General features: G+C 41.0%; 1 pseudogene; it reads right to left on the reverse strand.

Moving 5' to 3' along the window:
• Window positions 1–5,444: 5,444 nt before the first annotated feature.
• Window positions 5,445–9,392, reverse strand: LOC137260124 (cell adhesion molecule 4-like; annotated as a pseudogene).
• Window positions 9,393–10,476: the final 1,084 nt, after the last annotated feature.

Genomic DNA, 10,476 nt, shown 5'->3' on the forward strand with positions numbered 1-10,476 from the left:
CTCATTTATCAGTCTGTCATTAACATGCCCAGCCACCAGTGTCATGCCGTTACAGCCAAACGTGACTGAGAACCGTAGAAATACGTTCTTAACATCTAATACGTCAGCACAATTGTCACAATATATATTCTAGAAACCACACAGTTGATCTCCGTAACGGGTTATAATAGTCGGTATGGTCGAGTACGTTTACAGTGTCAATGCCACTGTCTATATTCTAGAGACCTCAAATGGTCTGTAGTCACGTCAACCGCCCTCGCATGGGTAATGAGAATCAGTATGGTCTTGCTTACAATGTCAGTGTCACTGTCTATATTCTAGAAAGTCATCCACACTGGCATGGGTTCTGATGAGTATAGCCTTGTAGAAGTCGGTTCTACTCAAATTACTTGATTAAATTAGAATATCATGTCATTTAATTACAATGGCCATTTGACATATTGGCTTTGACACACACTATGAAATTCCTCATACGACACGAATAGTTTATTACATGTAATCCAAGGGTTGAGTAAAACTTGTGTGAACGAGTTGGTCTGCTAGCTTTTAACAATGTATTATTATTATTTATTATCCTTGAATATGCGGGTTACAATGAATCTTCAGCACCCCATGCTTGTCCTAAGAGGCGACTGACAGGATCAGGTGGTCAAGGTCTCTGACTAACACGTCATCGTATCCCACTTGCGTAGATCGACGTTTATGCTGTTGATCACTTGATTGTCTGGTCCAGGCTCGCTTATCCACAGAGCACTGCCATACAGGTGAAATATTGCTGAGTGCGGTGAAAAACTAAACTCACTCACTTCATCCACCCATCCCTTGTTTAAGTTTTGTCTCGTTTCTATATATCAAAAATGAATTCTTACTCCTAAAATTGGTCTTGCATGGCTGCTTCCACATCTCACTCATGTGCAGAATTTGAACTGAATTTCAAGGATTTCACTTGAGACATATTCAATGGCTATGATGTTTTCTAGCAGATCTTGTATAGAAAGAGTGGAATGTGTTGAAATCAAGAGTTTGAATTCATTACAAATCATTTTGCAATAAGCCGTAGGGAGTATATTGGTACTGTTATTGCGAATTGCCTTAAGAGCATCGGCTGACAGTCAGAACATAGCACGCAATCCTAAACAAACCACTGGAACCTAGCGATGTGACGGGCTATGCTTGGGGCGGTACTGAGCCTACTAATACTTTTCCCGATCGCGAGTAAATGTCTCTGGCGTATGAAGTCTCTATACTCGGTTCATGGGAATCCAAAATTGTCCACAGATCCGTTCCAATCCGTAGTCCAATGCACCGTGTTCACCTGTGTCTGTTCATCAGTCTGTGTAGCTGTGTCTTTTTCTCGGTTCAGATGTGTCATATTCCCAAGTCTGCAGATTGAATCACTCAACGATGTTTCGGGGTTCTCAGTCCGAGGAAGATTGTTTGGCCTCACGTAGGTTTGTTTGTTTATTTGAACCACATCATGAACCACGACCTGACAAATGACCCCAATTTGCATATAATGAAAAGGCCCTCCAGAACATTCCACTTGCAAAGTGAGTGAAACGGGGTTGTCGCCTACAATTTAACTAATTTCCTCGTGCGAATCGTGTCTGCGGGACACGTGTTAAACAGAAGCGGCATTGAGTTCACGCCACAGTCAGCGTGTATTGCACGTGCTTAATCCCCGATCTACCTCATGTACCTGCAGCAATCAAATGTATTTGTCTACATTCCCGCCCCGCCTACTTGTCACACACGCGTTTACTGCGCAGGCTCATCGCATTCGTGTCAAGCAGTAGTATTATGCAAAGATATGTGTCACGATAACCTAACCACAGGTTGATTTTTTCGTACCATCAGTTCGCAGAAAAAAACGAACTTCATTGTGCCAACCATGCACCTGTCCAGCATCAAGAAGGGGTTTTGCAGTTCACTGTATACCTGGATATTTCAATCCATAAACATTGGTAAACTTTTCATGCGAGGTTTATTTTTCAGACCATAAAATCTTGCCTCCTTGAGAAGTAAAGTAGGGCTATAGCATCATGTCAACCTACACACTGCGGTCAAGACGTGCTCTCTCACATTGTAATGCCACGCCCACTTGATGTCACAGCTGTCATTTCAATCTTGCCTGCCCACGAATACACAGTGGATTGTTCACTACTTACTTGGAATCCTCCATAGTCATCTTTCTAAGCCTCAACATTTTGACAATGTGCATCTTTGACTATTTTCAAGACCCTTGTCTGGACTATGTGGTTTACGTTCACTCATCATTCATCCATTTACCCATAGGGGCACAGTGGTAGAAAATAATCTTTGTGTCTTTACTGTGATATTGCTGGGAGCAGTGTAAACACTGTGAAGACAGTGAGGGAGGGAGTGAGTTCAGTTTTGTGCTACTCGTTGCACTTTTCCAGTAATATTTCTGCAAGTGACACCAGAAATGACCTTCACACATTGTGCCCATGCCAGGAATTAAACCCAGGTGTTCAGTGTGCCTTAACCACTAGACTACCCTGTCGCCTCATATTTGAATGGAAGTGATTATACTTTTTGTCAACATCCGTCAAATTTCCAAGATACTTTAACATTTGCAGCAAATAAAAAAAAACTGCTAAATGGACAAAACATTCAAAAGCTAAGCATATAGAGCAGTTTATTGGAGTCAACTCACAGTGCATACAAATACATAAGAAACTGGTTTCCTCTCTTATGTACATATTTCAACAACAGCGCAGGGAGTGACAGACTTCCAGGTGTATTTACAAAAGAATGACATGTACAAGACACATTGATAGTTTTATTTACCTACAATCGTCATTACCATAAATAAGCACTTTGGAGGTTAAATGCATTAGCATGTTAACTATTAACCCAAGTAACGCAACTGAGAAAAACAGATCATATTGTTATAGTAAATATATTCTGAGGATTACTCAGAAAATACTATATACCGTTAAAGGGCATCACAGAAGTTATTTATTTTTAAAAAATAACAATAGAGCACTGACGCAATGTAGGACACAAGGAATGGGCACTGACCATGCAAGGCATTGAACAAGTCCCTGTGGCATAAGTGATCACTACCCCACCTCAAAAACACCTGGACACAAATGTCTGGAACAGACCTCATTAGAAGCTAGGGTGATGTTCCTATTATTAACAATGGATCAGTCTTGTCTCAAAATAGGTATCATTTACTGCAGCTGCCTGGAGATCAAAGGAATCAGTTCTACACGATGGGTTCATGCAGAAAACAATATTTCCTCAGCCAGAAAAACATCAGCCATTTTAAATATTACAGGTATTTGGGTTTGAGACCCCTACTATCTCTAAATAATAAACATAAAGGTAACAAAAATATGGAAAGACCATTGTATTCGTTCTCAGTTTTGAATTATGAAAGATTGTATACTTAATGACAATTGGACTACATCTTGATAATCTATTGGTTGGTGACTTGCTTTTCCCCCACCTGATCCTACAACCTTGTTTGCCAGGCATCATGTATTGTCCTGCCATCTTACAAATGATATGCCCTCATTGGCTTCATGAATGTATCTACAATGCATCTTAATGATTCATTAAAAACACTGACAGATGTGTCATACGTATTTCATTTTTAGATGCTTCCATGGACACACCTTGGACCTTCAACAGAACATCTTTTGAGTTGATCGTGAATGATAAGCTGTCTGCCCTTGCTTTGATCCGCAAACTATCTATCTACCAATTAAGTTCCTGCTTGCTGTCATACTCCAACAATGGTCTTGTCAGTGATCATATTAAGTTAGCCAGTAATGTTTCTGTACTAGTTTCCAGGGGTTGACCACCAGTTTCAGTTGTGCTTCCCCAGTAAACTCTCATGACAAATATTTAGCATGCATGATTACTTACTCTTATGGCAACGTACTGAAATGTGTGAAAAAGTTGACAGATATGAGATACTTTATGTTTTATGTACAAAGAGGCTGAAAACATGGCCCACGTTTCCCCACACAGAATATATACAAGAACATTCATCGCTTTCTCTCCCACATGATAGAAGAAAACTTGGCTGCTGACTGTCAGACAGTGGAATTATGACATTCATCACACATCTCGAAACTCTTAATCAAGAATATTCTGTTCACTTCCGATGGGATGTCACACCAGTTTGTTATCATGTATGGATGATTCTCAAAGATACATCTTGATGTTACGTGATGTTTCACACAGATACACCATGATGTTTCATGAATTTTTCACGCATGCCAACCGTGATGTTACACAAATGTTACACAAGTGACTTCTTCCCCAAGGTGTGTGGATGTTCTTCACCAAATGAATGACAACTATACTGATCTTCAATCCAATGCCTGCTAGTGATCGTATATCAGCCGTATTCAACCCTAACTTTACTTCGTACACCTGCTTAACATTCACGTGACACACAAGTTGATATAACTGTATTATAAATATGACATTCTAGCTTCTCTTGTTGATGTGTGTTACATAATGTAACATCCCTGTTACCTCTTGATGTTGCTCCATGCATGGCTTCCAAGCTATCATTTCTCTCTCTCAAGTCCACAGCCTTAATATGTCTTCATAACAGAGTTTAAGTTAACAAGTGTCATATTCCATGGGTACACTGCTATTACACTAACTCATACTTGTCCACGTAGAAGAGAACTTCGTCGGAGTACTTGACTGATTGGTCATCTTCGACTGACCTCACATCCTTGATCTGAAGTAAGAGAAATCAATCAGTGCTGCAGTTCTCTGTGTCGGAGAAATGGATGGAATGTATGTACAGGATTTACTGGCCTCCATGCCAAGCCAAGCAACGAAACAAGAATTAATTTCTTTCAACAAATACATCTACACATTAAAATTAAGAGTGTTCCTAATACAAAAACTAATGTTACATCTTGGATAAACCAGCATTGTATCTTTAAAAAATGCAGGTATTGTTCAACTCTCAAAGGCCAGTAGAAATGGGAAATTGCCTCACCTGAATATCACAATAAGATTTCCAGATATGTTGCTTTATTTAAGGTACATGATGTGATTACAAAATACCAGAGATATAATTTATACCAGGATTACAAATATAACCAGGGCCACCCCGAATCTGCGAATCTGAGTGGGTGGGTATGGGTGAGGGTGTGCGCGGGTAAATTGGTGGGTATGAGTGAGTGAGTAAATGAGTGGAGTTTCATATCACTTATAACCCAGGAACATCACCCCTCTTAAGAAGATTTTAATTAGGTTCATGACTTGACCCTTGCGATGTTCATCAGAAATAACACTTTCCAACTGCAATGCAACCAGTTGCGTTCACGATACAGCACCCATCGATCCATTTCATAGCGGGATCCAATAATAACGGTCAAGTTGGCAGTGCTACTGTCATTGCATCCATTTGAAGGGAGTAAAAACTTTATTACATATCTCATTCAAATATAATCTTGAATTTTACATATTCTGTCACAAAGCATGTTTCCGGAATCTGTGGAGGCCTTACTGAAGATCTCTAGAGTCAGGCTGCGTGATGCATTCCCATGGCTGTTGTTGACGTGACACGTGTACTGTCCAGACACAGACATATCTACAGCTGGTACAGACAACACAGCCTTCCTGTGTCCTGTAATCGCCATCTGTCTGGATGTGTCCCACCAGGTTACAGTGCAGGCAGGGTTACAGTCAGCAGAACATCTCACTGTCACAGGTTTCACTTCTTCTACCTCCAGCTTGTCCTTTGTGTCGTCAAACTGTATCTGCCAAGGTCCATCTGCAAAGCAGGTGAGATAATCAGAAATAAGAATTTGTTATAATAACTTGATATTTTCTTCTATCATACCAATACCACTGTATATCAATTTCACTGGAATTATTTTTTCATCAACTCTCGGTTTAGACTTTTGAAGTTGGTTAGGTTTTATTTTTTACTCATGCCAATTCTACTTTTAGTGTTGATCACATCTACATCTGCTAGCCTTGTCGAGTCTAGGCTCACCAATATAATACTCCAAGTTTCAAAGATCTTACTGTTTCATTCAAATGCAAACGACGACACATGGCGCACATTCTGCTTTTGTTCCTCTAAGTCATATATACGTGTACGTATCAGTCAGGTATTCCGACTGGATGGTCGACCGCGACCGCAGCAGGGAAAACGTCCAATGTTTTGTTTGTTCGAGCTGGATAGCCGCTCAACTGTGATTTTGTTAACAACTGGAATCTACAGTCAACTGTATTTTGTGTGTACACGTCCGATATTGTCATTTGTATGCTCCGCCTGACCAACGTTGACAATTCGATTCATATATTACCTTGACGTTCATGTACATCTCATCTGATACCCTTACGATTATATCTCTAAAGATCAGTGCCTGTACCAGATATCGTCAACGTTTCATGCATTTTACCGTATTCTTAATTGTAAACCCAATATTGTCACTATTTTAAAAAGAAGCGCCTTTGAGGACAAAAGCCCCATGAGTGAGTGAGTGAGTGAATAAGTTAAGTTTTACGCCGTACTCAGCAATATTTCAGCTATATAACAGCGGTCTGTAAATAATCGAGCCTGGAGCAGACAATCCAGTGATCAATAACATGAGCATCGATCTGCGCAAATGGGAACCGATGACATGTGTCAACCAAGCCTGACCACCCCATTCCGTTAGTCGCCTCTTACGACAAGCATAGTCGCCTTTTATGGCAAGCATGGGTTGCTGAAGGCCTATTCTACCCCGGGACCTTTACGGGTACTCAGGCAGGTCTTTAAATCACTGTAGACTATTTTTTCCGATAATTTTCTTGCATCTGTGCATGATCAGGGTTTTCAGGGTCAAATCACACACTACTGACTGAAAATTGTAAACCTGAAATTTTCATGACATACTTCAATCACCTAACAAGGGGGTTAACTCAACGAACAACTTTGTTTTGAATGAAATCCATGTGGTGATGCATTCTCAAAACATCCATTATTATTGTATCAACAATGATTCAATCCCATATATCTCCCAATTTCGACAATCGTACATTGAAAGTACAGTTCCCCTACTTTTTGGAAGAGTATATATGAAATCATCATGTTGAAACACGATCAAGGCTGAAATATCAGTTATAAGGTAACCAGTTAAAACCCCCTTCGTTTAGTGAACGCCCACCTCTCAGCAATGTTTGCTTGAAATGTCGTGAACTTTTAGCCCCGTGGTTGGTATTGAGTCTCCTGTCTTCCGTATTTTCCTGATGTTTTGCATAACCTTGTTTTGACCTTTGTCACCGTGCATCTACATTCTCTGAAATCTGCATATTTACCGCTACTTTAAATATGCAAGCCTGATGAACATAAATTGACACTTTCATCTGATTCAGTACATATTATGTATTGTTGGTTTTGTGTTGATCTTTTGTATTTCAGCTGAGTGGTCCGTGCCCGTTTTTTGCTCATTTAAAATATATGTCCAGGTGAGAAACAATGACATTACATAATTTTAAAGTGTTCGTGTATATTGGACATAACACCTGACACCGCTTGCCTTTGAAGCTGAAAGCCTTCACCACAGATTCTGGCTGTGTTCTCTTCCGAAAGTTCTATATCAACGGACACCAGTAATGCCTTTTTGTTAGCGCTATGAGTATACCTGGTGTGGAGTTTGGAGCTGTATAAATGGACACATTAGTATGTAGCTGTCATTAAGTCCTATCAGAACCACAAAGGTACTATCATAATAATAATTCAGGACAAAACGGTTCTATGTAAGTTGTATGCTAAGTTGCATAGATATGCGAGGTTCCTGTACCGTAAACAAAGGTAGGTTCTTACTCACAAAGGACATCCAGTACATGTCCGTGACTCCAGTCAGACTCCAGCCCCTCCTCCACAGCCTGGCAACTGTAGGTGTCTCCCTGGTTCTCTCTGCTGACGTGGGTTATTGTCAGGTCATCTCCACCTGTAGGAGACTCATCACCAGATTCTAGAAGGGTCATGTCCCTCCTCCAGATGTAGGTCATGGTCAGTGGGGGATGGTCCGGGGGTAGACTCCGGGAGGAGGAGCATTCTGAGGGTGACATTCTCACCTGATACAGGTGAGGTAGGGCCGGTGATAGTAGGTGTGGCTGGCTTCTCTGTGAAAAATGTAACAGATGATCCGAGACTTTAACACCAGTGCCAATAAACATGGTTTTACTAAATGTGTGGTTGGCCTCTCTGTAAAAAATGTTTTACAATATGAATCCACTGAGACATAATAAACTGAATAAAGTAAATGCTCTGACACTTTTATTTATTAAGTATTCGCCTTTATTGTCAATTAAATAAACTCCATCGACACGTTAATACTCCTAACCGGTTTGTTGATTAAAAGTACATGTACGACACAACTACTTCCCCCCCGGTCAAATGAATAAATCTTTTGCCCGGAGAGAGGGGGTTGGCTGGATTGATCCCAAGGTGCGTCGCAAAAATGACGTTAGATATGCTGGGTGCTGTTACAGACAGATAGTTTATTTGACATATCACAGGATCTGAAAGTATAAAACTAGCACGCTCCTGGCGTTCAGAGAAGTTGTCTAGTGTATCACAGCGTTCCATTAGCTCACGTCTGATATCATCATATAGTGGACATCTTAAAACAACATGACATTCGTCTTCGATGTCATCTGTACAAATAGAGCATGTTACACTGAATGGCGCTCGGGATTAATAAGACAGGTGGATTCGGATATACTGCGAGTAAGTGGTTGGTTGGACTGTTGTTTTAACACTGCACTTAACAACCTTCCATATATATGGCGGCGGTCTGTAAATAATCGAGTCTGGACCAGACAACCCGGTGATCAACATCATGAGCATACATCTATGCAATTGGGATACGATGACATGCGTCAACCAAGTCAGCGGATCTGACTACCCAATCCCGTTAGTCGCCTCTTACGACAAGCAAGGGGTAATGAAGATCAATTCTACCCCGGATCTGTGAGTAGGCTTGCAAGCGCACGCATGCACACGCATGCACGCACGCACGCACACACGCACGTCTTTATATATCCTTAATTACGTTTTAATGTAGGCGTATCCTTTTACTTATATACCGTTCTGTTAACTCCACTCAGTACTCACGTGCTACAACGAGGGCCTGTCTACATCCAGTAACATCCTGTCCATTGCTTCCCTGACAGTAGTAAGTACCAGCGTCCTGTACAATAACATTGTAGATGGTAAACCTCAGCTGTCCGGCCTGTGATGGTGAGTCCTCCCCGGTGTATCTGATCCTGGTCCTGCTGAGTGCCACTACACGGTGTGACAAGGGGTAAACCAGTAACAGTCTCACAGATACCGAACCATTCACCCATACATAATACACAAAGCTGACATTCTGTGGGTTCATGGTCATGGTAACATCTTCATCAACGCGTGTAACAGTGCGTGGGTATCCAGTTGTCATGGAGACTAGAGCTGTCTACGAAAAGGTAATTAGAATCAGAACTTAGTGATTCTACATACGTTGACACGTTAGACGTTGCGAAACATTAAACTGAAAAGCAGCTTAAATAAGAGATTCAATATATTTTTCACTTTTTGAAGACACATACATACCAAACCCATATAGTGCTACGGACACAATGAAACCCAGAAACAATGTCACTACTACGGTGAGCAGAAACTGACAGATGCAGTTTCTGATATAATGCGTCACATGATGTAGTTTCACTGGACAATATTTCCCTATAAACATTTCCCAGTGAACCTTACGTTGTGCTACAATATTGCTCTGTGAATAATATATGTTTTTTTGTGAATATGTCCTCCATCAACGCCCACATGGATACAATGTGTGAAGCCCATTTCTGGTGATCACCCACTCATTCAACCACTGACTGACTGGTTCACTCATTCAATCATCCACACACCATTCAACTACTCACGCACCAACAGATTCATCCACGCACTCATCCACCTATTCACTCACTCACCCACTCATTTACTCAACACCCACTCACTCACTCATTCACCCAAACACCCAGTCACTCACCGACTTACCTATTTGCACCCTTCTTCGCTCACTGATTTACCCGCCCACTCACTCGCTCACCGACTCACCAACGTTTTTCACACACTCACTCACCCACTGATTCAGCCTTTCAAAAATTAATTCACAAATTCACCCACTGATTCACCAATCACCTATCACTTTCACTGCTTGTGCTGAAAAGTACTGTGTTTGACTCGGGCTATCGCTACAAGTGATACCTATTTAAAACATTGATGATCTGTCTACAAATCTGACATGACAAACAAATGAGTATTAAATGCTAAAATCTCAGTGCTTACAAAAACATTTTCGCCTCCTCCACAGCATGACTGCTTAATTTGAATACACCTCTCTACCCAAACACCACTGCAACCCAACCACTCACGCCGAGATTCACCCTCTCGTGAACTGTCAAGAGTAATATTCCCTCTATCAAACATTTACT

Source organism: Haliotis asinina, chromosome 1, assembly GCF_037392515.1.
Source record: "Haliotis asinina isolate JCU_RB_2024 chromosome 1, JCU_Hal_asi_v2, whole genome shotgun sequence".
Classification (NCBI taxonomy): Eukaryota; Metazoa; Mollusca; class Gastropoda; order Lepetellida; family Haliotidae; genus Haliotis; species Haliotis asinina.